General features: G+C 48.2%; 1 protein-coding gene and 1 non-coding gene across 2 annotated transcripts in view; one reads left to right on the forward strand and one right to left on the reverse strand.

The window, feature by feature from the left end:
* Nucleotides 1–26,371, reverse strand: part of LOC144145247 (high affinity nerve growth factor receptor-like) — a gene marked incomplete in the record, with an annotated part of 187,322 nt that overhangs the window by 122,275 nt on the left and 38,676 nt on the right.
* Trnai-gau (transfer RNA isoleucine (anticodon GAU)) lies at nt 11,704–11,776 on the forward strand. The gene has a single exon. It is a non-coding gene; the product is annotated as a tRNA-Ile (tRNA).

Consider the following 26,371-nt stretch of genomic DNA (forward strand, 5'->3'; position numbering starts at 1 on the left):
CGTTGGGAACAGTTTTAACTCGCCAGATCGAGATTTCGCGATGACATGGCGATATCAGTAAACGGCGGCGCGAAAGTTTTCTACTTTCATTCCGCAAGCTCTCACTTTTGATGTAAGTGTGCTCGGGAAGGGAATTCTTCGCTGCCTCACGAATGGGAATTCGTTTGGAGCACGGCTCAACGAGCAACGCACGTTAAGCGATGCCCAAAGCGAAGTTCCGCAAACACGAGACAAAAGGCGAGCGCATTGCAAGCGCGCATCGTCACCGAATCTTCCACGTGTGGCGCATGTTCGGTGGTGAAGTATACCCGGGCTCCGCCGGGCGGGGGTGCTCGCTCCGCCGTGCGCGCAAGTTTGTCGCTGCCGTCGCCGATCGTCCGCGCGCTGCTGCACGATGTCGTCCTCGGGGCCACCGCCGCCACATGCTGAGTGCGGCGGTATGTTGGGCACGGCAGTGGCTCGGGACCAAATCGGGTCAACAGTTCGCCGGCGCGCGCTGATGCCGATCGCAGAGGCGCTGATCCGAATATCCGGTATTCCTCACGGACTCAGCGGCACATTAGCGGAATTTGGACGAAGCCCCGGGAGGCGGCTGCCGCGCGTGCGGCAGTTGGAAGCCTTCCCGCGCAGCAGCGTCCATCGGTGGCCGATAAGCTGCGAGTACAGTTAAAGGAACGGAGACAACGCGCCCGCCGTCCTATCTGGGAGGCCCCGCCGAACAAGTGTCACACGGCCGATAAGGGAGGACTCCGCACTTTCCCGCTGCGTTAGTCCTCAGTTCTTCTGCCGACACAAATTTGCGGCTTGGCTCATAAAAGATGTTTACCGCAATCTCTCCTCCGGCGTGACACCGTTCTCGTCCTTTTCTTCATATCCGATCCCCGCCTCTTCCCTCGCCCTCCACCGAAGCGAAGGACAAATTGCGGAATTATTGAGCCCAAAACGTGCCTCCTCGTGACGTCTGCATATCGGGCACAGCTGGGGTGCGTGATAAGACGGCCACGTCGTATCTGTCGTAACCTCGGCGCTCACGTGTCCGCCGAAGTTGACCCACGCCTGTTGGCTAGCTTGTGCGGCACTAACGTCCTTCAATGTCGCCATCGTCGATTGCGGAGGGTCTGTATACTGGCTTTATGATTTCGTGTGCGTGGGAGAAACGAGCGCTAATTAGCAAGCAGTAAACTATAAACACGCGTTTGGTCGACGCGTAAACAACACTGCACTGCGTGTAATTCGTTAAAAAACAAAAAAAAAGGCATTTCCGTTTATACAAATACTGAGGTCGGCCGAATGTTAAGTGACGAGGAAAAAATACCTGTCTCCCAGTTTACCAAACGAAATATCGGCGACGCTGTCATAATAGTGGTCTCAAAAAGCACATAGAGCTCCGTCGTTGGACGCTGAGCGGTCTGCTGCAATTGATCCACCCGTCCATATGAGAGTTTACGCAGAAAGCGTGCGGGCTCTCTTAGTTATCTATGAGACGCATAGGTAGCTCGCGGCGTGGAAAAATCCAGAAGTCTAGTGCGCGTTCGATAAGCTCATCAACGTGTCAACGCTACTTAGCCTATATCTGTGTCGTAGAACGTCGCTCTTCGGACTCACGTAGCTGATCAGTTCGTCAGCAATACTATTTCTTGGTATAAGCACTACTAAGTAAAAAAAAATTGGTTTGTTTGGATAAGCGCCCCACCGTGAACATACGTAATCATGTTGTCCTCGGTAGCCTGCCGTTACGCTTTGTTCAGCCTCAAGCAATGAGTACGGCCGCATTTCTGTGAAACGTCATTCAAACTAACCCGGTTTTGCAAGCGGTCAGGTATACGTGCAGTCATGTACAGCTAAAGCTTAAAAAAATAACAGTACTGGTGGCGCGGTCCAGCCACGAGAACGGGAAGCTGCGACGAGATGAAACATGTGTTCGAGAGTGCCCTTCGCCTGATATGTGAGCGCGTGCAAAAACAAAACAAAACAAAAAGCATTAGAAAAAAAAACAGGTTTTTCGTGTTTTTTTTTTTTTTTCAACCAGGATAGCATTGAGAAAAACCACCAACAGAGCTTCTAAGGAGAAATTCGTTCTGATGCGACCAATCTGCAGTCAGGAAAACGCTTTCTGAAATCAATGGCCTAACGTGAAATCGTGTGCAGATTTCGAGAGCGGAAGCTCTGCTGGGACTTTTTTGATGCAGCATGAAACAATTGTATTCTTCTCAGTGTAAACGGGAAAATTCGCCGGGCACTTAGGCCTCTTAGGTGATTTCAGGGCGAAAGCCAGCGATTATCGAATATTTCTTCACTGCTGCGTCGTGTTTGCGGTGACGTCACGTTCACCTCCCACGCGACACGCATCCGAATAATCCTTGCTCCATCCCGGCATGGTATGTACATGGTTAGCGCTGCAGTTACCGCACTTGGCTGCGGCTCTTGGCGACCCGGGTTCATATCATATTCGAACACGCATGAGTTTATGTGTACATTTTATTTACTTATTTCATTTTTACTGCGGACGTCATGTGGCTTAATTCGTGTAATCGCCAGCAACTATAATACGGTCACATTTCGCGTTTGATAAGACATCGAGGGCTTCCGCTTTAAGAAGTATGTCGAGTTTTTCTACATTTGCGTGGAATCGTCTTTTTTTCATATTTTTCTGCATAAAACATGAAAATAAACTATTTTTTTCACGCCCCTCAACATTTTATCATAACTTACATCGCTACCCTTCGCTGCTTCCGTGCGAGTCGGCCCGTGTCGCCCGCTATGCTACTGAGCAACCGTTCACGCATGCGTTTTCTGCGATCTACCTCATCTAGAACCCTTTTTTTGCGTTAAGCCTAACAGAGCGTCAAGGCTTATAAAGCATAAAACAGCAAAAAAATGTTCACAAAAATACAGTTCATTTCGTCACTCAAAACCCGCCGATCCAGTGAATCAGTTTCAAGCGTAAGCGGGCTCCTAGGAGTCATTTCCAGATAATCTAAATCGGACGAAACACGCATGCGCTAGCAGAAGAATCCATTGTTCCACACACGACACGGGCCCACTCGTACGGCAGCAATGAAGGGCACTCCCGAACCCATGTTTTATCTCGTCTCAGCTTTCCTTTCTGGTGGCTTGGCCATGCCACCAGTATCTGTCGTCTGCTGCTATTTTGTTTCATCTTAGGCTGTCCCTCACTGTACATACTATAAGCTATCACGTTTAATCTGCCTGTTAATAACACGCATTGCCATTACTACTCAGAACTGGTACCTACAAGCACGCGTACACTTTAGGTAGATACGCACCATATTAACCGTTATTTTTAAATGTATAGTGCAGTTTTAGATGGTACAGGTGCCTGAACAATAACTAGTTTCCATTCACTTTGGATGCAACGTAACAGGAAACGACGGAACGGATCGTTAGTTCGTCGTGCACAGTTCTCTGGGATTTGAATTGCTGATATCGAATAGCATTCTTGAAACAAATATTTGCTATTTTACATTTATCATACGGTAAGCTGCTTTCGCAACTCGCTTGGCAGCTGCCATGCAAAGCAGGCTTCTGCTAAGGCGATCGAAGTTCCTTTAGAAGCATATGCGCATAGCTATATATGCACTCCACGATACGTACTCATCCTCTGTGCAGGCATGTGTATGGCATACCCAGCTTACTTGATGCACCAAAGTGGAGAAAGATTGCTTTCATTGCATTTTCTATACACTACGCGCAGCCGATGTGCCCGCATAAAGTGGCGATAATGCACGCTGCTGAATCATCACTCCCGGTCGGGTTGGGCGGGCATTGACCATTTCTTACTAACACAACTATGACGTCCTCACGTTTCACCACGAATTCTCGTTGCGGTTCACTGGTGGTTGGAGCTCATTATTGCTGCTGTATAAACACCTCAGCGGACACAAGAAATTACGTCGTCCATGAAATACCGAAAGTATTGCATACGCGTTCCGTATGGCAGTTTCAACGCACTTCTCGTAATTTTGTATTTGACATGACTCATCGTATTATAAACTATAGTTAGCACTCTTGCCTAGAAAGATTTTCTGGCGAACTCAATGCCGTTCTTGAAATAAAACTGCCCAGGCCAGGCATGAAAACAAGTAAAGCAGGCACAACAGGAGTCCCCAAAACGACGTCTTAATCACGGTGATGATGACGTCTACGATGAGACGACGATGATGATGATGATGCTGCTGATGATGATGTTGATCATGATGTAAATGAACCCAACCTTTCAAATGTCAATAAACGTGTATTCCTCCTCCTTATTCTACAACATATATTCATCGTTCAGGGGAAAAGCAACAGAAAAAGAACATCCCAAATGTATACGCAATCGGAATTCCGACTTCCGTCCCTCGCATCACAAATTCCTCTTCTTCTTCTGGCTCGAATCGACCGACGTTTCTGCCGAAGGCAACGGTTTCAGGCACGGCATTAAAGTCGTGCCGTTCGTTTCCTCGAGGTGGCGTCGGCTACGGCGAGCCTCTGCGCAAGCCGCTGCAGCCGCGATCGACGGGAAGTTTACAGCGTCGAACTGTCGGGCGAGATCGGTGCACGTACAGGTCATATTCGGCCGGGCTTCTAACGCGAACAATTTCAAGGCGGCCAGACAAAGGATCTATGGGGTTAAAGCTCTCGTGGGCGATCTGTCCCGTCCGTATAAGGCCTGCCTCAAGGTCACGGTTATTATTTTACGACCGAAGGTCCGCCGATCCGCCCTTCCAGTGAGAACCGCCACACGTCGTGGAGGCCATTCGGCGAACCCTCGAGATTGTGCAGACACGTCTGCAATAGGGTGCATTTTTCGGAGTAATTGAAAGGCGCACGAGTGGCGGAGATTCATTAAAGGGAACCACGCTCATATCTGGACAGAAATCCCACTGTCTGCTTCCCCCCCCCCCCCTCCCACCTCCACCCCTGTCCCTTCGCCCTTGTGCTGCGTAACAAAGTAGAATCTGTGGCTTAACAAACGGGAACGGTTGTGATGCACCAAAACGTGGTATCATTTTTTTGTAAAGGCGAGGGACATGCGCGCGGTTAGGCTCATCATCCTTATCGAGCAAGGTTTGCCGTGTTGGCAGATGTGCCATGACTTCTTCGTTATCTGGTTCACTGAACGTCACAGGTTTTATTCTTTGGGGAGCTTCCTCTGGCAGGAATATAATGCATATTTCGCAACGTCGGCCTGTATCCACATTTACAGCCGCGTGAAGCGACATGACAAGAAGATGAGGGTGCAAAGTAGGACGACGAGCGGTAAAGGAGCTTTGGCATTCACCTGGATGCTAGTTGAAACAAGCAACATCGTTTGCGAAATTCTGAACTGGTCTATTAATACAGAACGCCAGGCTAAACAGAAACAAATTGCTTACGGCCCCCTGAACAATTCGCCATTTTTCACACCAAGATATATATTATTTTCTTGGGCTGTAGAGCTATACACCGCTGGCATATGCAGATATGGCAACATATATGCCAACATACCCACTGACGTCTGCAAGCATACCCGCCAACAATTCGCCCATAATCACACAAGAACACTCAACCAGTGACTATGACAGCTGCGTCAAGGGGTCAGGGCCGAGTCGCCAATGCCCATTGGCTGTGACAAGTTCCTCCTCAGCCTAGGGCGATCCCAGAATCATGGTTGCAACAGCGCGCATGGCAATAACCGCGTTGAATGGAGAGCGCATTGACCTTGCGTTTCCCAACGATGACGTTAAAGACGTGAAGTACTACCTCATCACCACGTACTTTACTGGCCACAAAGCCATGGTGGTCGTTATCGAACCCATCCCACCTTCGCCAACAGCACAGCAACGCGAAGATATAACCTTTATCCGTCTGATGACTGGGAAATTATCGCCGCGGAAAGTATCTTCACCAGATTTTATTGGGGCTACGAGGTGCCCCGTAGTGGAGGGTTCCAGATTAATTTTGACCACCTGGGGATCGTTGACGTGCGCCGAAATCTCGAACACGCGGGCGTTTTCGCTTTTTGCCTATACCAGAAAAGCGGCCACCCCGGCCGGGATCGAATCCGCGTCCTCGGGCTCAGCAGCACAACGCCTTGGTCACTGAGACCCGCCGCGGTGGCTCAGTGGCTAAGGCGTTGCGCTGCTGAGCACGAGGTCGCGGGTTCGATTCCAGGCCGGGGTGGCCGCTTTTCTGGTACAGGCAAAAAGCGAAGACGCCCGCGTGTTCGAGATTTCGGCGCACGTCAACGATCCCCAGGTGGTCAAAATTAATCCGGAGCCCTCCACTGCGGCGCGCGATCATCACCTGCGTTGCGTCGGCGCGTTAAACCCTACAATCAATCAATCAATCAATCAATCAATCAATCAATCAATCAATCAATCAATCAATCAATCAATCAATCAATCAATCAATCAAATCCTTGGTCACTGAGCCACCGCGGCGGGGCAGTCCGAGGATGAGCAGCCCCTGTCCTCATCAGCAGAGTGAGAGAGAGAGAGGACACATGTATTGAGCTGCAAAGGTAAGAGTGAATCCTTAGTTCAAGAAGCCATGGGATGATCGCGCCGTCGTAGCCCGGGTTACAAGGGTCCTCTAGGAGACCGCTAGACAACAGTATCTCCCACTGCTCAGGGGAAAGGGCATTTCGTTTGCTGCGGGGTCGGCTGCTTCGTCTCGACGCCAAGGTAGCAGAGCGTTCTCTTCTGCGGCCACGAGGTGAAGTTGAGTACCGTAGTATCTCCCGACTGGCAGCCGTAGCTTCTCGGGACCATCGTTGTCGCAGAATGTAGGGTTCTGCGTAGCGTTTGGTGCAACCACGCGCGCCTGAGATGAGGGCTCCCGCACACGCCCGCAGGATGAGGGCTGCGGAGCCCGCATTGGTGACAGACTCGTAGACTTGGTTGAGGACATGCCGTAGAACGATGTCCGACCTTCGTGGCACGCGGCACGAACGAGAATTGTCTTTTCGTAAATCGAGCGTGGGATCCGCACCAAAGAGTCGTACGTAGTATACTACGTACGACTCTTTGGTGCGGAGTACTCATGCTCCAAAATGTCATATATGACATTTTCGGTCCCGAAAAGGTGGTCAGAATGACTGTTGTGGTTCGGCCTAGTCTGTGTACAGCGTATATTTCTTCTTCGGTTTGGTCCAGGTTGGTCACAATCTCGGCCTCCGTGAAGCGGAGTGGAACGCCGCGTACGGTGCCCTTGGCTGAATCGTCCGGTGCTATCCCGTACAACGAGACTGGATGAATTTTATCCCTGAGTGTGACTTAGCAGGGACAGTGGCGGGCCATCCTGGGCTTCACTAGCGCGACGAGCGGTTCCTCTTTCTACAACTAGCTCATGACGCGATGACGACGCGTTATGACGCCCGCATTAAACGTGTGGGCGACGAATTTTTCGTAGGACCGCAAGAATGGCATCCTAATTAGGGTTCTGGGTTTTGGGGCCTTTACCTCCCTCCACCTTCGGGGGTGTTTCTTCGATGCTTATTTTCTTTGTATTTTCTATGCCTCGAAAGATATCGGGGTTTACCACCAGAGCATGTGTTCTTATGTGGTTGCGCACTGATCAGTCTTTAGATTTTATTTGTTGCTGAAATTACATAGCGTAACTCACATAACACAAAATTTTTAACGCATACCGAAATTCATTATACACGAAAAAATTTACGCCTAAAAAAACGACATGCTAAGCTTCGGGGACACGTGAAATAATTTCAATAAAAAAAAAACGAAACAACAACGTCACCACGCGTAATGTGAGCGATTTGTCTGGAATGGGAGCGAAACTCTCGCAGCTCTGAAAACGCGTGGCAGATAATGTGCATTTCACGGTTTAAAAATAAAAATAAAAAGGGAGCTGTTTATAAGACTGTACGTTCCTTGCTGAGGGAAGCCGCCTAAAGCTGTCCCAGAACAGTTCAGCGGAAGCCACCTTATACAGCGAACACATTACATTCCCATTTCCCGTTTTCCGCGCGTGCGGAAAACTACTTACTGACATCTTTTCGCTGTTGCTCTCCTCTTTCCAACAGTGCACCCTTCCACGCTGTCCAAACCCTTCACAAAAAATTCGCTCGATTTTCTCGAACCCAGGGTTATTTTTCATTATTTCCTAGGTCGGCTGAAGTGCAGGGTATCTTGTGTTTTTTTTTTCCTCCATACACCACCTTCTCTGGGGCTGTGCCGGACGCTCCGAGGAACCCCGTACGTATCTACCTCTTCACGTCACGTCCCTTCAAGAATGGATAACGCCTCCGAGCGACGTGAACGGAACTCTAATGACCCCATGGAGGTTTGCTGGACGTACAGGTCTAGCGAAAATGACCTAAATCAAGCGGTCCGTGTGCGGGGCGGGCACGCGTTGTGATTGAACCCAATCCCCCCGCTGGTTTATTCGCCTCCTGCTCCTCCTCCTCCCCTTACCCCGCACGAGGCGTTCGACCTCTCCCTTCTAAATAAAATCGGCTGCAATCGTTGACTTAAACCGTCGTGATGGTCATGAAGGTTGCGTAGAGCTTCGCTACCTTCAAGTCTTACGCGTGAGCTTCCTTCATTTTTTTGTTTCTTCGTCTTGTGGCTGAGATCCCGGGGCTTCCTGTACTAAGGAGGTCCCCCACGTGGCGATCAACCTAACAACATGGACTGCTCCATTAAACGATTATTCCTCCTCATCTTGTGGCCGAATTACGCCAGGAAGGAGACTGGCACGCGCCGCAGCTCCCAGGTTCTGCGCGGCTGGTGTGCACCTGTTCTAGCCACGTGCCATCACGTTCAGGAGTCACGCGGCACGCACTAATCCACAACTTTTAGGTTTCATATTCATAGTTTAGGGGATTTTGTGAGCTGGAGACATTGGCCGTCGAAGCTCCTGATTCCTGGCGAATCCCTCAGTCAATCCCACGTGGCACGAAGAATGATAAAAAAAAAAAAAGACTACAACTTTTTTTTTCTACGTGTGGGAATAGCCGAGTTAAAAATACAAAAAAATGCGAAAATTGCTCAGTTGCCAGAGCACTGGGCTGTTAATGTGCAGACTTCGTTAAAAATCCCATCGGATCACACGTCTCTTTTCTTCATTTAATCTTTACTGCGGCGGCCATTTTCTTTACCGGTAGCCGCACCAACACCAACACCACCAGCAACGGCACTTTTTCTTAAAATGGGGAACTGAAGGCTTTCGTCTTAAAATGTGGGGCAAGGCGGCGGGCCACAAAAACACGTAATCAAGCTTGCGGTGAGGGCGCCGTACGGGGGAGAGCGAACGAGGGCGAACGACACGCGTCGTTGCAGCCGCTTCGTCTCCTTCCAGCACTGAGGAAGACGATGTCGCCGAAAACATCGAGAATTTTATTACGCGTATACTCGGGTACAAGTTAAGAACGACAAGAGCTCATGTAGTGTATCACTCCGCTGAAGCGACGGAGTCGTGAAGTCACTGCGCGAGCGTTTTGAAAAGAGATTTCGCCTAATGCGTGACGCCGTCTGCCTTTTTCTCTCCTAGTTTATAGCAGATTAAGTCGGAGAAATTAAGTTCGGCAAGCCGGCTGTCCCGCGCGGAGGGACACCAAACGCGGGGATGAGGCGCAGGAGCAACTACCGTTGTGGTTTTTTAGTTGTACGCGAGTATAGAAACACTACTCGAAAACATTTCACACGCGATACAATAAAGCTTTCGCATTCCTATACGTGAGCAGTCTTGCGTGGCTCTCCCAAGTTTTGCTGATGAGGACTTACTTTTACGGGTTACTTTTATTCGGCGAAACATTGTCCTTTCTGGTGGCTGTCTTCGGCCCCAAGGCAGCGTACGAAATTCTAGCTCCCCCCACAGCGAGCAAAGGCTGCATGACTCCTATAGAAGCCCCGCTCACGCTTTTAGTGAGGCATTGCGGCGCCGTTGCGGGGGAGCTCCTCGAAACCGGGAAAATCGGACTCGTCAAAGCGTTTCCCTAGAGTAGATGAAATGGCGGCGCTAGAGTCTTGTTCGCCGGAGCCAGGATGCAAAGGCGAGGACGTTCGGGGCTACCATTTACTGATTGCGTACGGGGTCATCGCTTGACTTAATGTTATTCAGTGCGTTGGAGGCGATCGATGATCGGTGGTCGTTTTGATAGCTTTCATCGCTATTCTCAGAGCCGTTAATCGTAATCCCCATGGATACAAGCTACCGCGTCACGCGGTGAAAGGCCCAAACCTAAAAATAACTTGAATATCTTTTCGTCTCCTTCCAGCACTGATCAAGACGATGTCGCCCAAAACATCGAGAATTTTATTGCACGTATACTCGGGTACAAGTTAAGAACGACAAGAGCTCATGTAGTGTATCACTCCGCTGAAGCTACGGAGTCGTGCAGTCACTGAAGTAGGCGAAAGAATACTGCTGTGTGGGTGGTGGTGGTGGTGGTGTTGGAAAAACGTTTTTTTTTTGAGCCGACAAAAAAAGAAAAAAACAAGGTGAATGGCCTTTTCTCAGTTCAGAAAGCCGCGAGCGACTGATGCTGCTCTAGTCGGGGAGATCAGGTGTTCCTGAGTCCCGAGCTGAGAGCTGGGAGTCGATTTTTTTCGTTTCCAGGCTTATATGAAAAATAAAACAAATGTTAGATGCTCCGGCACCTCTCTACACTTATGGAAAACAGCGTAATGTTGCGTCCTAGGGAAGTGGTGGCCCGTTTTCAAAGGGATCCTAAATAACCTTTTACTTGAAAACCGATCTTGAATGCGAACGGATCTAAAAAAACTCCCACCTCCGCGGGAACCCCTGTGTAGATGCGACGCATAGGGGGTTCACGTTGCAGCGTTGGACAGCGGAGGAACGGCGCTGGAACGATGAGCGGAGCGGCGCAGGAACCGCGTTTTATAGCGCGTATAACGGTGAGGGGACGCGCCGGCGCCAGTGCGTCTGCCGCGGCTATGACGCAACACAATCCAACACAATTCACTTTAATCCAATCCAATCCAATCCAAATCCAATCCAATCCAAGCCAAGCCAAGCCAAGCCAAGCCAATCCAAGCCAATCCATTCGAATCCAATCCAATGCCCCTCGCGAGAGAGTGTTCGCTATCGGAGAGGAGAGGGGGTGAGCGGCGGAGAGCGCAGCTCGCGCGGTGAGGAGAATGGGGCAGGGGCGGACGCCGAAAATAACGCCGACGCCGGATGCCGGGACAAGGCGAGTCAATGAGGTGCAGTCGCATCTAAAATTTCGGTCAATGGAGGCCACACGGCCCTGGAAGCATTACACATAATTTTTGGTGCGGGAGAAACTTAGACAAAAAAACGTCTCCGATGTGTCTTTGCGGGGCCTTATTTGGTTTGGGGAGTTAATCGATAGCACCTCACATACATCCCCAATAAGGATCATGTCAGAAAAAAAAAATCCTATATATATATATATATATATATATATATATATATATATATATATATATATTGTTTTGTCTTAATTCCCTGAGCCCCTCATTTTCACATTTCTGATTCGCTACATTTATAGCGAGGGCCTCTGTTCTGGCAGTCTTGGCGCCAAAGGTAGCTAAAGAGGGTTCAACGCTGGTCGACCACTCTCGACATGTCGTAGACACTCGAGTCCCGGCCTGGGGGTTAAAAAGAAGGTCCCCTTCACCCCGAGTAGTCCGAGTGGCGCTGGCTACCACCCCCAAGTGTAGGAAACAACAATACCTTAACATAAATACCCAAGAAGGTGGTGGGGAAATAGCCCCGCCGGTAGCGTAGTGGTTATCGCACCAGACCGATAATCTGGAGGTCGTGGGTTCGGATCCCACCCGGCGGGCATTTTTTCACCACTTTCTTTCTGACTCAAAAAATTCTTCATCTGTTTCTATGACCTATCGCATTCCCCCCTTTGCTTTTCGATGTTTTGTTGAATGCCAACCCTTGTTCTATATATATATATATATATATATATATATATATATATATATATATATATATATATATATATATATATATATATATATATATATATATATATATATATATATATATATATATGTGTGTGTGTGTGTGTGTGTGTGTGTGTGTGTGTGTGTGTGTGTGTGTTGGAATGGAAAGGGATGTAATGTCGATGGGGAATCGAGACTTGAAACCGGGCCCGTTGCACGCATTCTACAACTACGGAATTTGCCCCAGGGACATTTGGTTGCAGAACCAGCGTAAGCCACGTATTGCACTTTTACTAAGCATACAACAGGCTAAATCTCTGGTTAACACTCGATTCTCCCTCGTTGCGATGCATCCACAAAGGGGCTACCTTACGTCGGCATTCCCTATCAGGGCTCCTTTTCGGATTCCATTCCTTTTCCCGGAGATGTAGATAGCAAAAAAAAACGTCTGCAGATATTCATTCCAGCAGTGGCGCATATCTCTCAAGGAATGCAGCGCTTGCTTGGCACTATCAGAATATGCGATTTACAATACTCAGATAATCAGCCGGCAGTGCGAGGATTCCTGTCGGACAGGGGCTCGCATACCTACATACGAGGCAGCTGTTGACGCTGATATACCGGACCAGATAATCGAAGCTACTCACTGCCAACTATTCGCGGAATCCACATCAATGGCGCTATAAACAAAGTTGCCAGATAAACGTGCACTGAACCCAAATCAAGGGAAAAGTGTTGGCGTTGTGAGATAACGATACAATTCACGGCTGACATTTGTTGAAGGTGGGATGAACAATTCAAGGCTCCAGGTTGTTTTAATTCAGAGCGCCAAGAACCTTGCGTTGCGGAGAAGCCGGCCTCGTCGGCGGCCTTGACCGTGAGAGAAAAATCGGCGTGAATGAAAACTGCCCGTAGCGCCACCATGCGATGCCCTCTAAAACACTCGGGATCGTGAGATGCTGCCACAAGCAATCGCGTGCGAGCAGGAGCGGGAAGTTTGCATCACTCGCGGGCAAACTTTCCGCACACTTCCTAGCATGAAAAGCGAAGGCTAATGCGATAATGCGATGCCAACGGAAACGATTTACACTTTCGCGCTCCACGCCTGAAGTCGGAGCCTAAGCATCCTCCATTTCTAAAGCGGCGCTTTCCCCGACCCACTGATGGCGGTGTCGTTGCCTAAAACACACTGCAGGAAAGCAAACTTTACACGATGAGGATGATGATGGTGATGATGAAACAAGAAAACAACACTGCCCATGGTAAGAACTGAACCTGGGTCCCTCCCGTTATGAAGCCGACGTCTATCCGAACGAGCCTTTCCGACGTGGTCGAAGCAGCCTGCATTTCGGACTTTAACTTTGCCCCAGCTACTCGATCTCTTCAATAAATTAAATTCAAACAAATCAGTCGCAATAACGTCCACTTTCTTAATTTCGCGCAAGAAAAGCTTTGCGTTTGAATCATCTTCCTCGTTAGATGAAAGGGGCTTTGACTTTTTCTTCGGCCCTGTGATGCATCAGAAGCTTCTAAACTCGTGATTGATTGATTGATTGTAGGGTTTAACGCGCCGACGCAACGCAGGCGATGAGGCGCGCCGTAGTGGAGGGCTCCGGATTAATTTTGACCACCTGGGGATCTTTATCGTGCGCCGAAATCTCGTACACACGGGCGTTTTTGCTTTTCGCCTCCATCAGAAAAGCGACCGCCGCGGCCGGGAATCGAACCCGCGACCTCGTGCTCAGCAGCGCAACGCCTTAGCCACTGAGCCACCGCGGCGGGTGCTTCTAAACTCGTACTGCAAATTGCTCTAAGCCGGTGCTATGCAGTCCGACTTACTTTAATTCGGCCTAAGCTAATCCTGAGGAAGTAACGCTACCAATAACTTATCTGACCGTTTGCTTACTTGTTTAAGGAACGAGTGGAAGGAATAATGAAGCAATAACAGACGAGTGGGAGAGGGCCCCACCTTGCCAGGCTTTACTTGCTAACCCCGCACACAGCTGTAACAGTCCGCGTTCTATTCTTTCTACCGTTCATTCGATGTGGCCAACTGGTATAAGTTGCCTTTCCAGAATCACACAGACGTGTGGCATCAGTCTTACCCCCCCCCCCCTCTCCCCTTGCAAATGTAGTCGCACCCTGACGCAAGCATAAAAGTCAGAAAATCGCTTCCAGGGGGGTATTTAAAGAGGCCATGTAGACAAAATAGAAGTTTTATTTATTAGTAGAACTGCGTTGTTCGAATTTTTATCGCAAACTTCAAACAACGAATTTAAATATAAGAAAAAGAATAGATAAAGCAGTGGCAACTCAGAATCTGCTTTCTCCTACGGTCCTCATGACGTCACACGAACTTGGCTGTACGATTGGCGTCCACCAACCAACGCAACCACCGAAAAAACCTTACTATGTTATTGCAGGGGTCCACGGGTTCCGTTTTGTCGTACCACTTCAACGCTAACGTGCAGTTAACGCACTAAAAACTATTATTTTTGGTTTCCCTCTTTTGCGTCCCTACTGACGTCATGTTGCGCAAAATGTGAAAAGTTTTCTGTGTCTCTCGCGTTTTGACTATCAAGAAAACGTCTTTTGTGTGTCGAATGGGGATAAGGAGGTCATCAAAAGACTAGTATTTGTAGTTAAACAAGGTTCTATTTTGTCCTTATGCCTCTCTTAATGCGGATTTGCTGCCGTCCTACTTGGAAATCACGAGTCCTTTTCCTCGTAGTTGTATCGATGGCAGGGACAGGGGCATGTGACCGGCTGTACGTGTACATGTGTACCACGAACTTCTCACTAACTACATCAGGGAAGGGATAGAACACGAGCGGGGTCTCTATAGTCCCGAAGGAGTTCAGTGAACCCCTTCCGCGTTGACAAGGGGGCATTGAGGGAGCCCGTGCGCGCCGACGACGCGAGTGGCGTCTAATGACCACTGGCCACAGGACGTCGAAGACGTGCTCAACGTTTACTGAGCTTGTGACTGAACGCGCTATCCGCGTCGGTGGACACCCGGCTACACTGCAGCTCTGCAAAAAATCTAGGCCAGCGGTACTCAGCCGACGCATTACGAGCGCGTGGGCGAACCCGAGACGAGCGTCTTCGGGCGTCTTGCCACGCTGCCTGTGCGCACTACACTTCATCGAGCAGGGTGATATAGCGGGCCCCTGTAAGAGCTAGGTCATTAAACGCGCGCGAATGTGTGCTTGGAGGCGGTTCATCTCACGTTTCGCGCCAGAGTCAGCTTCTGTGCACTCAGCTTGCCGGCCGCGACCAGCCAGGGAACGGTGGCGTGTGCGACGAATCCTAGGCTCTATAAATGACTGCCATTTGCTACGAGGGGGACACGGCGCGTGATCTGGGTCGGAGGCGATACGGCACTAATACGAGCAGGAGTCGCACGCGCGTGTTTAACGGCTTGGCGGTTTCTCGCTTTTTCTCGCGTGCGAGTAGAAGGGTGATGAACTATTCTTCCTGGAACGGCTTGCAGAGGATTCGGGACTCGGGGACTGTGCATGTACTTCGCATGCGAGTTTGCACTTCAGTGTAAATTCGTGGTATGCGGGTGAGCTTTTGGTGAGCTTTAAAGCTCCGCGTGCTGCCTAAAGTAAACCGCGGTCCTTCCCTAAGGTGCCTTCGCGAGGCCTAAGTGTAGCCGCTGCGCGCGCAAAACTCGAACTTAAAATCTTGAGGAAGCCTGTCTACTTTTTAAAGACGGGCCAACATTTGTCACTGTGATTAAACTCCAAAACTCCCAACGCTATGCAAGTAACTATTATTATTTGTAAAATTTTTAATTGATTTGTAATAAATTTGTAATTTATTACAATAAAAAATGTTATTGTTTGAGTTGTAGAAACCAGGTGCGCGAAAAGAAGAAGTCGCCTGTGAGAGCTCAATGACAAAGAAGGAACACTCAGAGGACATACAATGACAATAATCATGATGTTCTCACAGAGTGGGAAGGGAGAAATCAGATTATGCATCTACGAAAAATCATCGGTGCATCATATCCGGAAGAACAGACGTCAAAGACAGCGAGCGTCTATTGCTCTTTTGCCGGACTAGAAACAAATTATTTAAAGTTCAATTATGTTTAATTGCGAATAATATAGATACTTATGTATTGTTGAGCAACGCAAGTATATTTTGTACACGGTCAATAACGTGTAGTAATGTTGTTACGATAAAGCCGGTTCTCGTTTTGTTAAGCACCTTTTGAGATAAAGCATGCGGGCTGTACTAAAAAATCACTTTAATAAACAGTCTCTATAGCAAAAAGCCGTGTCAACTCCAACCAACGCTATTTACAATTCCATAACCATAATATTTAACCTTGATAACTACCAACCCAAGAAACAACACGGTCACTCTGGCAGTCTTTGTTCTAATTTTTCCCAATCTTATCCTGCATGAACCATGAGTACCTACAGTCTTTTAGTCGCACAGTATACGTTTTGTAGCAGCGAAGCTTTAAAAAATTATTGAGCCAGTGCGTTGCACCTCGTTCCACCAAAACCAAGACTGCCAGTCAACATATTTTCTTAGCGCTGAATGAACCTTTGCTTTTTTACAACACTAATTGCGAATTTAACATTATAGGAGGTTCTTTTGGGGGGCTGGTGTAGGTTGGTGCGCGTGAGCGCATCTGTTATCATTCCTCCGCAGTAATTATCATTTCAACAGTTATTAATAGTGTCACTTCCCCACTACCATTACACACCAGGCCTTACTTCAGCACAGGGAACGAGTGGCAAAACCCCGCAGTGATAACCGCACGTGAAGAAAAGATTTTGGCCGAGTGGTCGCGATTCACTCTTAGAAAGAAGTGGAGGTGGAGGAAAGCGGATGGGGGGCAATCACGATCCTACGAGCTAATGCATTTTATTAAGGAGGAAGCCTTATATGCATTGTAGGAAGGTTGACCTCGAACTGCCCCCGACTTGACACGAAAGACGCAGAAATCACAAGTGAATTCACCGAGAGAGAGAGAGAGAGAGAGAGAGAGAGAGAGAGAGAGAGAGAGAGAGAGAGAGAGAGAGAGAGAGAGAGAGAGAGAGAGAGTAAACATATTTGTATTCTAGAAAAGAGTCTTTAGGGTGGCCTTCCAAGAGTTTATTGGCAGGGGCAGCGTCCTCGGCCCTCTCCACCAACTTGCGCTGGACGTCGAGAAAAGAGCTGACCCAGGCGCTCTCCCAAAGCTCATAAGTGTGGAAGGGATTGGGCGGGTCAAGTGGGCTTTGTGTACAGCCGCCGACCGTATGAAAAAGTGCCCCGGAGTCCGCACAAAAGCGGCACAAATGGGGGCACAGGATGGGGGCTATGTAAGTGGTGTATGCTCGGGTGGGGGTAAGTGTTTGCAGGACGCGAAGTATTCTATTCAATTCCCTTGGGTAGTTGTTTGTGCGGGGGGCGTACGTGAACCAACCAAACCAAGGAATGTCAGCCGTGTGTAACAGATTAATAATGATTACTAAAGTTAATTAATGGTTGATTCGTGATTGATAATAATAAGTATTAGTAAGATTGATTAAGACGAGGTTGAGGTACAATAACATGAATTAAAATAGATTAAGCTAGAATGAGGCAAAATAAGATAAGTTAGGACGGATTAAGATAGACTACGGCACGAATAAAAGTGGATTAAGGTGCACTAAGGTGGATTAAGAAGGATTAAAATGGATTAAGATAAATAATGGTGGAAATAATGTAGTTTAAGATGAATTATCGGGGATTGGGACTGAATGAATTGGAATGAAAGCTGGAATAAGGTGGATGGCGCTGGATTAAGGTCGGTGAAATAGCATAGCTGCAGTGTCGACAGGTGGACGTGCATATAAAGGTGCCAGTCCCCGCAATACGCCAGGCTGTCGCCTTCGAAGCACGTAAGCAGACTTGAGTGTCTCGAGAAATTTTTTTTTCATAGCAGTTAGAAATGAAATGACCACCCGCTAAATATTATTTCGTGGCTGTAAAGCCTACGTGTGTTGACGGCAATACATCAATTTCAGGCAGGAAATTATTTTAACAGAACCCAGGATATCTTCAAAGCCCTTAGCGATAGTTTTTGTGCGCCTACGCACATTTTCAGCGCAGTCATTACTGACAGTTAAACTTTAGTGTTTGTGTTTCTGAGCGCAAATCGCAAAGATTATGCCGCAACATTTCCTTTCTTGCTGTATATACGTTCGGGCGAACGATATTTACAAGAGGTACTTGAGAAATAACGCGCACTAAACTCCGATCATACGGGTAAAAACGCAAACAAACGCACACAACTCAAGACAAATACAAGCACAGGGCTAGACCAACGTCTATGTTACAGTGTAAGCGCAGCCGAGCTTTTATGTAAGCTACAAGCAGGAGCAACAAAGCGCCGGTCTACTTCTAACGGGCCAACACCAAAAGTTCTTCACCTACATGAACCGATGAAAACGGGATGTAGATTAGCCCCTTCTCTCCACCCTTTCCCCTTTTCCCCACCCCCACCAAAATAAAAAAGCTACGGGCGAGTAGGATTTTTAGTCTTTTAGCCCTTATTTGCACGGACATAAAAAAGACGAGGACGCGCATAACGCACGACAGTGACGGAGCTGATATTTCGGGACGTGCTTTACTGTGCTACGTGATCGTGAACCTGCCGTTTTGCTTATTTTAAATACCAACCTTTTTACATTACAGAAGACCTTTCAAAAGTGACTTCAAGTTTCAAACAAAAGTTTTAAACAAAAAAGCGTAGATTAATAGTAGGCTTTGTTTAATACTCATACATATGTCGTAAGCTTGTCAATGCTAATTTTAGAAAGTGTCCGCAGGTCTTTTCGCACAAAAGTGACCGCCGTAGTAAGTTTTAAAACGCAGTCCAGCCGAGCCTACACTCTACACTTTTTTACACCCTTTTTGGTCGAAAAGATGTAAAAATCTTGTCCTATGGCGCACACCTTTAAGAGGTGTTTTAACTAAAAAAGGGTGTGCTTGTGAAGACCCTAAAAAAGGGTGTAAGGTTGCTTAACATCCTAAAATAAGGGTGTGCGCAGAACAGCTTCGCGTGACAGTGTGAGTCGGCTGGGCGCGCAGCATGACATACAGACACATTCAACGCGCACAAGTCACACTTGCACCGCAAATGAATTGAGAAAGAAAACCAACGGGATGCATCATGAGAGCGAGTACATATTTACTTATAAATACATCTAGTCTTATTGCTTTTACAGCCAGCAGAGGAAAGTCCTCTGATAGAGTCAGTGGGCTTGTCGCAAAAATAAGATATTTTAGCGCTAATTTTAGAATGAGGCGTTTTAATGTGCGCATATACAAGTTAGCGTACCGATTTGCAAAAAAAAAAAAACGTTTTAATTGTGAGGTGGTAATTACGTCCAATAAGCCATACAATTTTATTAAGTACCAAACAAATATTGCACAACATTTCAACACCCACCAAGAAGGGTGTTCACTATTTCTACAGCATTTTCCCCACACGGGTGTAAAGCTAAAAATTCGGGTGTTGGAAACTAAAATAAAAAAAACGGTGCCAAAGACCGCCAACTAGAAAAAAAAGGTGTAAACGACCTTCAACTTTGGAGGTATTTTATACCCGTTTACACGGCCTGCCTGAGCAGTTTCTACAAGCGGGGGGTGTTTTGTACCTCACAATGTTTTAAACGATATGAATGAGCATAATTTATTAGCAGCAGAGCTCTATAAGCTTGAGCTAGGGTCGGTGGCGCTAGCAAAAATACAAAGAAAAAGAACTGCATCGCCTGTAAAGGGTGCCCCACCGCACATACGGTATTATGACAGTGAAGCGGGCTTTCGAGCCCGTTCGAGTGTGAGCACAAGGGGCGCATACTTATGCGCACCTGTTACTATACCGTTTTATAGGTACTACGTAGTCTTTTCGGGATACTAAAACACACAAAAAAATGGCGCAGCTTGCATTAGTGGTGCAAGGCTGGAGGTGGAGCTGGTGGCCGACCTAGTTTATTTCCTCCTCGTATCCGCTGTCAGCGTGGGGGACACACTGGAACAGCCTTGTAAAATCCGGCTACCCTTGGCTTCATCCCTCAGCACTTGGCCTAGCTTAGCAAGAACATCGCAGAACCCAGCAAAACCTAGCAAAGCGTAGCAACACCGGAAGCAGCTAGGTCGACCCGCAGCTCCGCTGTATTTGTTTTTTTTTTGCAGCTGAACGCTTACTTCACAGCATTTTAACACCCTACAGAAAACCAAGGGTGTTGTAGTCGGTTCACACCCTTTTAGTCACACAAAAAGAGTTTAAAGCTACATATTAGGCTGTTGGAGCCTAAGAAAAAGGGCATAATGACTTCCCAACACCCTTAATCCACTTATACCGCACCTTTTTTTAGGTAATAAGGGTGTAAAAGAATTTAGTGAGTATATAGTCGCTAATTTTAAAAGTTCAAATTGATGTTTTATGTGCCGAAGCTAAACTTGGACCATGAGGCACACCGCTTACGGAAACGAGCGATCATTGGAGACGAACAATTTTTTTTGCTTTTGAACATTTCTTACGAGGTGGGGAGGAGGGTATGAGGGAATGCCTTGTACTTTACAGTGCAATAATACATGTATGCATGACCTTAATCAATCAACAGCTGCATACCTTTTCCACACCCTTCCAACACCCTACCAAAAATCAACGGTGTTGAAGTTAGTCAACAGCCTTTTTTTCCCGCATAAAAAGGGCGTATAGCTACGAATAAGAGTGTTGAGATTCAAGAAAAAGGTTGTAATGGCCTCCCAGCAACCTTTTTCCACTTCTACTACACCCTTTTTGGCCAAAGAGGGTGTAAAAATGTTTAGTGTGTACCGCACCGCAGTGCTGTGAACGAAACCAGGTTATATAACTTGCAAAGCCGCGCCGTACGTCCATCTGTGCAAAACTGTAGTCCGCAACACTATTACTGCTCTCTAGCTTTCTTTTACGGCTGGGCGAAAAAAATCCCTTCAACGCCAGGCTAATTCCCCGTCGTTCATCAATGCCATCAATACAACTACCGTGCGTGCGGGTATGCAAGCGTGTGAGAGGGGCAAAGAAAGGGACGCTGTTTTTTCATCCGACATCGCCACTTTGACTAAGCATAATAACGCAGGAGGTATTAAATGAAGTTTGAGCAACATGAGTACTAATATGACATGCCACTCAACAAGGAGACAAATTTCGACGGTTTTGCTTAATCCGTGAATACACAAAACTTTCAAAAAGGCCACTTAGATGACAAGGTTCCCTATTTGTGAAACGGGTCCTCCCCAACCCCTACCGGCGTGCGTGCTTTGCCTATGATGAATGCGGCGCTTACTTTCATTTTTGATGCGCTTAGCTCTCAGAGAGAGAAAAAAAATCTTTCGTAATCCTTCTACAACATTTACCCAGCACCACCGTGTACAGCCGGCTGAAGTGGCAATCCTGACTATAACCGCGTTTACGAAACGCGCCCGCAGTGACGTCGTTTCCACTCGATAGCTTCACCTAGAAGCGCTCGCAAGCGGCCGCCGCGGCTATTCAAGAGATTCCCGAAATACCAACACGCCGTATACCTCGCACCGCGGAGAATGTTTCTTTTTACTATTTTGAGCTTGTTCAACTACGAACGCGGGTGGCGCGCTTTCTGCCGCAGAGTAGTTTTATCCGCTAGCGAGGGCGAAGTTTCAAAAGACCACGAGAGTGCTGTTTGGGCCTGTTGGCGGGACATTGCGAAAGTTAAGTAGCGCTGAAACAGGCAAGGACGAAGCGAGTGGACAAGCACAGCGCCAGTGACACAGGAAACTAACATTGTCGGACACCGTAATGTGTAAGAAAGGGATTATCCGGACAGCACATTGGTTTGGCAGGTGCGGCTACATGACGTAAGCTGGCAAGCTAGCTTAAGCGGCGTGTGAAGTTAGCGTGTGACATTGTTACTGCACAACGAAAAACTATAGTTTTTCATTGTGCCGTAACATAGCGCCGTCCCCCACGCGCAGTCAATCAGTTTGGGAGACGTGCCCATGTTTTCAATCAAACGCGTTCTTGAGTTTCTTACCGACGTGAAATTTTTACTTCTCATTTCTTATCATGCATGGTGACAACCTGGCGCTTTACACCAGCCATTTCCATTACCCTGTGTTTTACTTCGTTTAGTTTTACTGAAATGCTTTACTTTTACTCTCATGTCACCCTCATGAAATGACTTTCGTTTTGCTGCTCTTTGCTCTTGGTTGGCCTTGCGCATAAAATCCAAGCATCATCATCATCATCATCATCATCATCATCATCATCATCATCATCGCCACCACTCCCAGGTCACTACGCCCGCTCCTTCGAAGGAAGAACAAAGGATGGAAATGCCGGGAGGTTGACCAGGTGTAGAGCCCGGTTTGCTACCCTGCACTGGGGGAGGGGGTTCAGGGGATTAAAGAGAGGGCGGGAGAAGAGGAAGAGACAGGAGTGGGAAGGCGCACTCTCTAGTCCCGTTTCGGTCGCTGTAGTTTGCTCGTATGTGTTATGTGGAGGGCTTGAAAAAAATGTTGAAGTTTACTGAACTTTCCGAAACGTTACGGAATAATGGCGGACAAACTCTCGGGGGACGTTGCTGGCGTATTTAACGTGCAAATACGTTTCCTACTTTTCCGGGAAGGTCACAGGCAGAAAAAGACACACGCAACAAATACTTCCTACGTAAATTAACTGGTTCCTACGCACGTGTTAGTTAATAATAGCGCTTGGAAGAGTTTTTCCTGACGTCAAGCCTCAATGATAGGCGTTTAAAAAGAAGGAATGGTTGCTTTGTCTATTCACAAACGATATATGACGTACATCCAAGTTTGCGTGCAGTTGAGCTGCAGCCTTGTAGCCCGTTCCTTTAGCTGGTGCGTCGAGATTTCTGCGCTTGGCAAAAATCGGCATGTGCTATAACTGAATCCCTAGCCCTCCACTATACCGCGCTTCAAGCCCACGTGCATGCCGTGTAGCACCGGCGCGTAACACCCCAAAAAGGAAATAAACTTGCAATGCACGGAACTTCGTAAAACGTCGTATCTGTTCGGTTAATAGAAGCTTTGCGAAAACAAACTTTTGATCCCAAAAGAGGTTAGAATTCAGCGTCGTGTGTTTATTCATACCATCCTGCTCATTCTTAGCTATGACCATCATGGAAGGCTTACCATTTGCGGCAACCGTTCGCGCTATTGCAGTCGCATAGCATGCCGATCCCACGATAGGCCGCGGTGCGCATAATAGCGGCCCTCGTTTCCGTCCCGTTTGCGATCCCTGTGTGCGAGATAAATCTCGAGACTTAGGTCTTTGTTCCTGGCGCAGTGGGCACGGCCTTTGTTGATCCAATACTCCGCAGCGGCTTGTAATACGGGCGTGCCAGTTTTCCCGTGTGTACCCGACCCAGAAGAAAAATACAATCTCCGGCTCTGAGGCTCGTCAATGGATCAGCGGCCCTTAGGGGGACGCTGAAGCGATGTTGTTGATCTCTTATCTGTGGCCATGTCGTTTTGCTCAACTCCCGCGAATCTTTATTTCGGAATGAAGAGGAAGTCTATCGTCAATTTCACAGTCTGCGTGCAACATGGGTAGTACGCAGCTCTCAGCCACCGAGTTCCATACTGATGTACAGTCGTCAAAACTGTTAACAAGAACGAAGAACGAGGTGCCAGCGTAGGCACAGAGCGGCAGCTTACGGTAGCGCTCGGGCTGCTAAGCCAGGCTGTGCTCATTCGCTGAAGCACCCGAGCGCAGTAGGGAAGCATCGTTAGGGCCGATAACCAGGCGCCAAAGATGCGGCTGTGGCTATCGTGAGCTGCCACTCTGTGCGTATAGGCAGGCACCTTGTGTCTTGTTGTTGTTGACAGTTTTGACGACTGTACACTAGAAGGAAATCGGGCGCTAGCGTTTAGGCGAGCGGCGCTCCAACGAACGCGCATAAATCACAGAGAAGAGTTCCACCGTTACTTGGTACGGATCGCTAACAAGACCAAAAGTTGCCTGTGGCTGTAAAAACGGTAAAAATGGTTCTAATGACCATATGAAGTTTTACATCAAAGTATGCCTATACCCACAATGCTTTCATCTCCGTGGGCAAAAAGGCAAAGGCACTAAGGCCTAAGATGTCGAGCGCATGCGTCACGATAATCAGGCATGCAGCACATAGCTCAGAATTCGTTCAAGGGAGCCACAGAACAAGCATCGAAACTGTATTATGGATGATGAGGCGCCTGTGCACAATGGGATCCCCCGTGTGTTTCTGGTACAAGTTATGTTAAGCAGATTATCTTTGAAGGATAGGCAGGGCCAGTGTCACTAGTTCTTGCCCAAGACGCTGAGCGCACGCGTCAGACTGCATTTGCCACTAGAAACCGAGTTTAGTGTTAGTAAAAATGTATTAGAGTACCGTCACTGAGGCATGCAAGTCAGCAACGGCGGCCGTTTTGGCGCTCATCAGTGTTGCGAGATTGCCGCATCTACGGCCTCCCCGTTTACTTCGACCGGGTCGTTTGTTAACAACACTACCGAAGATGCAGCAAAACGTCTTCTTTGGACATACTTCTTCTGCTGAAATGCTGTTACACGCGTTATCGCTGATTCGCATTCTAAACAACGTCAGTCGCGCGCAGCCGCAGAGCAGGGAGGACAAGCTAAGCCTACCAAAGTTGGCCGACTAAAATGCATAAACAACAAAATGGCGACGCCCGTGAACCGCCACACTGTAACCAAATGTCACGCAATGCGCCAACTGGCTAATGATCATGGCGGCGGCACGGAACAATAGGAGAAAAGAGTGCCGATGCTCTGCACTTTTATCTAGTAACACTAGCCGAGCGCAAGCGACAAGACCGCGAAACGACGAGAATTATTTCATTCCCTCTTCCATCACCATTTGTAGTGATTTAGCACAGCTTCGCTGGACATCCACTTGCGCAGGGCGGAATGGCGGCCATTTTTTTTTTGTTCTGAGAAAATATAGTAGGTTTTGTATACCTACAAAACCTCGTGTATATCCAACACACTCCGCCCAGAGATTTTGCATGTAAAGTCGGCTTCATTACAACAGCTTTGCTGGCCACATCCACTTTCGCTGGGCGGGATGGCGGCCAAGTTTTCGTACCAATACATTAAAAAAAGTGTTCATAAAAGACTTGTTGCACAGGATTTTTATAAGCTTCATGCAATGTGAACATGAAAAAAAAAACGGTGCAGCTTGCACTAGTGGTGCAAGGCTGGATAAGCAGCAGAGGGAGGGGGGGGGGGTATACACCTAGCTTTTCCCCACACTGACAGCGGATCCCAGAAGAGAAGGAGTAACCGGAGCCCAGCAGTGCAAAGCCGTTTTGGATGGCCCTGTAAAGCAAATACCATTAAGTATGTACAGTGTTTTATTCAGTAGCATTCGTCGTCATCTCTTTGGTCGTCGCCTTCAGACGGCCCAGCCACGTAGGGCAAATCCTCGTTTAGCGCATCCCTGTTTCGGTAGACCTCCACTTCTTTTTCAGCTGGTCCAGTGGCCGTCTCCACGTGTGCGTTGTGAAGGGGTGGCTTGACAGACTCGTCATCGTCTTCGGCGCGGCAGACCCGTAGCGCGCCGGTCGCTACACGACGACGACGACGGAGGCGCGGAGCTCCTCATGTGGCGTAAGCCCACGCGCAAGCCTGGACGACGCCGGGCAGTCGCCGCTAGGTAAGCGCTCACGGGCGATCGGTATTTTTCTTTTTTTTTTTTTTTGCAGTCCGGACGGTCGCCGCGAAGCACTCGCTCACGTGCCCTCGGGTTTTGTCTCCACCGTACGGATTTGTGTCGGCCTAAACCGCTCTGCTGTTAAAATTGTTTCCCCTGTTGCTGCCTTTGTCGTCTGCGGCCATAAAAAGGCTGCTTGCAATACAAGCAAAGTGGGGACGGAACGCTTCCGGCTGCTATGGGGCGCCTTTGACGGCACGGGATTGCACCCATAGATTTTCCTATAAATTAATATGGAAGTCTATGCTCTCATCCGATCCGCTCAATACAGCGCGCCCGCGACATTCAACGGAGAACGGCTGACGAAAAGCGGCAACGGGCGTCGAGGCCTGGGAAGGACAGTTCCGATCACCTTGCTGCGCAGCTCGAACCGCCCCGGTAGGACCCCGTAGCTTTGACCCTGCTGCAGACACCTTGTGAAACAGATTATGGATCCCTAGTTTATACGCGTGCGCGGTTATAAGCAAAGAAAATTGACGCGGCGCCATTACAGCCATAGAGTTTCATACAATAACAAGTCATTAGTGTATAAAACTCTATGATTACAGCCGTTTCACGGGCGAAGTCAATGACGTCACACTTCTTGCAATGTGCTTCGGTGCTCTATCATCCTCAAAATTTCGATTCTCAGGTAGTTAAAACGTGAATGCCGAACTTTAGTTTGTTCACAGTAAGGTATGTATGTTAAACGCACTCCCAATCCGCCGAATTCAGCACTGCGGACATCCCACTGCGTCGTCA

The sequence above is a fragment of the Haemaphysalis longicornis genome, unplaced genomic scaffold (genome assembly GCF_048455015.1).
Source record: "Haemaphysalis longicornis isolate Haplotype H1 unplaced genomic scaffold, Haemaphysalis longicornis Haplotype H1 scaffold_7, whole genome shotgun sequence".
Lineage (NCBI taxonomy): Eukaryota > Metazoa > Arthropoda > Arachnida > Ixodida > Ixodidae > Haemaphysalis > Haemaphysalis longicornis.